Genomic DNA, 5,331 nt, shown 5'->3' on the forward strand with positions numbered 1-5,331 from the left:
CGGCAGTTCCCCCCACCAGGCGGCGGCATTTGGGGCATTATTTGTGGGTAAGAAAGTGAGAAAAGTGACCTAAAAATAGAACCGGGACTAGGCGGCAGTTCCCCCCACCAGGCGGCGGCATTTGGGGCATTATTTGTGGGTAAGAAAGTGAGAAAAGTGACCTAAAATAGAACCGGGACTAGGCGGCAGTTCCCCCCACCAGGCGGCGGCATTTGGGGCATTATTTGTGGGTAGAAAAGTGAGAAAAGTGACCTAAAATAGAACCGGGACTAGGCGGCAGTTCCCCCCACCAGGCGGCGGCATTTGGGGCATTATTTGTGGGTCAGAAAGTGAGAAAAGTGACCTAAAATAGAACCGGGACTAGGCGGCAGTTCCCCCCACCAGGCGGCGGCATTTGGGGCATTATTTGTGGGTCAGAAAGTGAGAAAAGTGACCTAAAATAGAACCGGGACTAGGCGGCAGTTCCCCCCACCAGGCGGCGGCATTTGGGGACCCGTAGTGTGGGCAGAAAACTCACCAAAGTGACTTAAAATAGAACCGGTGCAGGCGGCATGTTCCCCCACCAGATGGCGGCATTTGGGGACCCGTAATGTGGGCAGAAAACTCACCAAAGTGACTTAAAATAGAACCGGTGCAGGCGGCATGTTCCCCCACCAGATGGCGGCATTTGGGGACCCGTAGTGTGGGTAGAAAACTCACCAAAGTGACTTAAAATAGAACCGGTGCAGGCGGCATGTTCCCCCACCAGATGGCGGCATTTGGGGACCCGTAGTGTGGGTAGAAAACTCACCAAAGTGACTTAAAATAGAACCGGTGCAGGCGGCATGTTCCCCCACCAGATGGCGGCATTTGGGGACCCGTAGTGTGGGCAGAAAACTCACCAAAGTGACTTAAAATAGAACCGGTGCAGGCGGCATGTTCCCCCACCAGATGGCGGCATTTGGGGAGCCGTAGTGTGGGCAGAAAACTCACCAAAGTGACTTAAAATAGAACCGGTGCAGGCGGCATGTTCCCCCACCAGATGGCGGCATTTGGGGACCCGTAGTGTGGGCAGAAAACTCACCAAAGTGACTTAAAATAGAACCGGTGCAGGCGGCATGTTCCCCCACCAGATGGCGGCATTTGGGGAGCCGTAGTGTGGGCAGAAAACTCACCAAAGTGACTTAAAATAGAACCGGTGCAGGCGGCATGTTCCCCCACCAGATGGCGGCATTTGGGGACCCGTAGTGTGGGCAGAAAACTCACCAAAGTGACTTAAAATAGAACCGGTGCAGGCGGCATGTTCCCCCACCAGATGGCGGCATTTGGGGAGCCGTAGTGTGGGCAGAAAACTCACCAAAGTGACTTAAAATAGAACCGGTGCAGGCGGCATGTTCCCCCACCAGATGGCGGCATTTGGGGACCCGTAGTGTGGGCAGAAAACTCACCAAAGTGACTTAAAATAGAACCGGTGCAGGCGGCATGTTCCCCCACCAGATGGCGGCATTTGGGGACCTGCAGTGTGGGTAGAAAACTCACCAAAGTGTCCTAAAATAGAACCGGGACCAGGGGGCCTCTTCCCCCACCAGGTGGCGGGCTTGGGGGGCTTGGTTTCCGGGTAGAAAACTCACCAAAGTGTCCTAAAATAGAACCGGGACCAGGGGGCATGCTCCCCCACCAGGCGGCGGGCTTGGGGGGCTTGGTTTGCGGGTAGAAAACTCACCAAAGTGTCCTAAAATAGAACCAGGACCAGGGGGCATGTTCCCCCACCAGGCGGCGGGCTTGGGGGGCTTGGTTTGCGGGTAGAAAACTCACCAAAGTGTCCTAAAATAGAACCGGGACCAGGGGGCCTCTTCCCCCACCAGGCGGCGGGCTTGGGGGGCTTGGTTTGCGGGTAGAAAACTCACCAAAGTGACCTAAAATAGAACCGGGCTAGGCGGCATGTTCCCCCACCAGGCGGCGGGCTTGGGGGGCTTGGTTTGCGGGTAGAAAACTCACCAAAGTGTCCTAAAATAGAACCGGGACCAGGGGGCATGTTCCCCCACCAGGCGGCGGGCTTGGGGGGCTTGGTTTGCGGGTAGAAAACTCACCAAAGTGTCCTAAAATAGAACCGGGACCAGGGGGCATCTTCCCCCACCAGGCGGCGGGCTTGGGGGGCTTGGTTTGCGGGTAGAAAACTCACCAAAGTGTCCTAAAATAGAACCGGGACCAGGGGGCCTCTTCCCCCACCAGGCGGCGGGCTTGGGGGGCTTGGTTTGCGGGTAGAAAACTCACCAAAGTGACCTAAAATAGAACCGGGCCAGGCGGCATGCTCCCCCACCAGGCGGCGGGCTTGGGGGGCTTGGTTTGCGGGTAGAAAACTCACCAAAGTATCGGCAAAATAGAACCAGGGAAGGGGGGGATGTCGGTCACAAGGTGCCCGAGTCAGAGAACCAGGAAAACGGACATAAATCCAGAAAACCTCGGTGTCTGACTGCTCCTCAAAAGTGGTCTTTTTGATGTCACGAGCGCAACCACCTAGAGGTTAATGGGGAGGGATGGTGTGAGCGCAAACGGATTTTTCCTAAGTGTGACTGCTCCTCAAAAAGTGGTCTTTTTGATGTCACGAGCGCAACCACCTAGAGGTTAATGGGGAGGGATGGTGTGAGCGCAAACGGATTTTTCCTAAGTGTGACTGCTCCTCAAAAAGTGGTCTTTTTGATGTCACGAGCGCAACCACCTAGAGGTTAATAGGGAGCGAGTACAACAGGGGAGGGAGTGAATGGGCTCGGACTGTGGCCGAGCCTGGTGCCTCAAAATCGGACAAGGTTGGACTGGAAGCCCGCTGAGAACTCTGGTTCTTTTGCCAGACGAAACGAATTTTTTCCGAGTGTGACTGCTCTGCAAAAAGTGGTCTTTTTGATGTCACGAGCGCAACCACCTAGAGGTTAATGGGGAGGGAGTGGAAAAAACGACAAAGTGTTGAGCTCCGGACCGGGATGGCGGGCGACTCGAGCGGTCATGCCCGACTTTGAGACACTTTGTCGCGGTCATGCGAGCGACCTCCACTGCTCCCCGGAGGTGCCCCGGACCGGGTTGGCGGGTGACTCGAGCGGTCCTGCCCGACTTTGAGACACTTTGTCGCGGTCATGCGGGCGTCCTCCGCCGGTCCCCGGAGGTGCCCCGGACCGGGTTGGCGGGTGACTCGAGCGGTCATGCCCGACTTTGAGACACTTTGTCGCGGTCATGCGGGCGACCTCCGCCGGTCCCTGGAGGTGCCCCGGACCGGGTTGGCGGGTGACTCGAGCGGTCGTGCCCGACTTTGAGACACTTTGTCGCGGTCATGCGGGCGTCCTCCGCCGGTCCCTGGAGGTGCCCCGGACCGGGTTGGCGGGTGACTCGAGCGGTCGTGCCCGACTTTGAGACACTTTGTCGCGGTCATGCGGGCGTCCTCCGCCGGTCCCTGGAGGTGCCCCGGACCGGGTTGGCGGGTGACTCGAGCGGTCATGCCCGACTTTGAGACACTTTGTCGCGGTCATGCGGGCGTCCTCCGCCGGTCCCTGGAGGTGCCCCGGACCGGGTTGGCGGGTGACTCGAGCGGTCATGCCCGACTTTGAGACACTTTGTCGCGGTCATGCGGGCGTCCTCCGCCGGTCCCTGGAGGTGCCCCGGACCGGGTTGGCGGGTGACTCGAGCGGTCGTGCCCGACTTTGAGACACTTTGTCGCGGTCATGCGGGCGTCCTCCGCCGGTCCCTGGAGGTGCCCCGGACCGGGTTGGCGGGTGACTCGAGCGGTTGTGCCCGACTTTGAGACACTTTGTCGCGGTCATGCGGGCCTCCTCCGCCGGTCCCTGGAGGTGCCCCGGACCGGGTTGGCGGGTGACTCGAACGGTCATGACCGACTTTGAGACACTTTGTCGCGGTCATGCGGGCGTCCTCCGCCGGTCCCTGGAGGTGCCCCGGACCGGGTTGGCGGGTGACTCGAGCGGTCGTGCCCGACTTTGAGACACTTTGTCGCGGTCATGCGGGCGTCCTCCGCCGGTCCCTGGAGGTGCCCCGGACCGGGTTGGCGGGTGACTCGAGCGGTCGTGCCCGACTTTGAGACACTTTGTCGCGGTCATGCGGGCGTCCTCCGCCGGTCCCTGGAGGTGCCCCGGACCGGGTTGGCGGGTGACTCGAGCGGTCGTGCCCGACTTTGAGACACTTTGTCGCGGTCATGCGGGCGTCCTCCGCCGGTCCCTGGAGGTGCCCCGGACCGGGTTGGCGGGTGACTCGAGCGGTCGTGCCCGACTTTGAGACACTTTGTCGCGGTCATGCGGGCGTCCTCCGCCGGTCCCTGGAGGTGCCCCGGACCGGGTTGGCGGGTGACTCGAGCGGTCGTGCCCGACTTTGAGACACTTTGCCGCGGTCATGCGGGCGACCTCCGCCGGTCCCTGGATGGCGGGCTCCAGTGAGGTCGGCGGGGGAAGGCTCGGGCTGAGGCCGACTTCGGTGCCTCAAAGTCGGACAAGGTTGGATTGGAAGTCCGCTGTGTTGAGGACCAGTGGCATTCGGCGGTGGAACGCTCAGAACTTGGCCGACATCGGTGCCTCAACGTCGGACAAGGTTGGAGTGGATGACCGCTGATAACTCTGGTTCTTTTGCCAGACGAAAGAAATTTTTCCCGAGTGTGACTGCTCTGAAAAAAGTGGTCTTTTTGATGTCACGAGCGCAACCACCTAGAGGTTAATAGGGAGGCACCATAACAGGAGAGGGAGTGAAAAGGCTCGGAGGGTGGCCGAGCCTGGTGCCTCAAAATCGGACAAGGTTGGAGTGGATGACCGCTGAAAACTCTGGTTCTTTTGCCAGACGAAAGAAATTTTTTCCGAGTGTGACTGCTCTGCAAAAAGTGGTCTTTTTGATGTCACGAGCGCAACCACCTAGAGGTTAATAGGGAGGCACCATAACAGGAGAGGGAGTGAAAAGGCTCGGAGGGTGGCCGAGCCTGGTGCCTCAAAATCGGACAAGGTTGGAGTGGATGACCGCTGAAAACTCTGGTTCTTTTGCCAGACGAAAGAAATTTTTTCCGAGTGTGACTGCTCTGCAAAAAGTGGTCTTTTTGATGTCACGAGCGCAACCACCTAGAGGTTAATAGGGAGGCACCATAACAGGAGAGGGAGTGAAAAGGCTCGGAGGGTGGCCGAGCCTGGTGCCTCAAAATCGGACAAGGTTGGAGTGGATGACCGCTGAAAACTCTGGTTCTTTTGCCAGACGAAAGAAATTTTTCCCGAGTGTGACTGCTCTGCAAAAAGTGGTCTTTTTGATGTCACGAGCGCAACCACCTAGAGGTTAATAGGGAGGCACCATAACAGGAGAGGGAGTGAAAAGGTTCGG

This window comes from Callionymus lyra, unplaced genomic scaffold (genome assembly GCF_982586985.1).
Source record: "Callionymus lyra unplaced genomic scaffold, fCalLyr1.hap1.1 HAP1_SCAFFOLD_77, whole genome shotgun sequence".
Taxonomy (NCBI): Eukaryota; Metazoa; Chordata; class Actinopteri; order Syngnathiformes; family Callionymidae; genus Callionymus; species Callionymus lyra.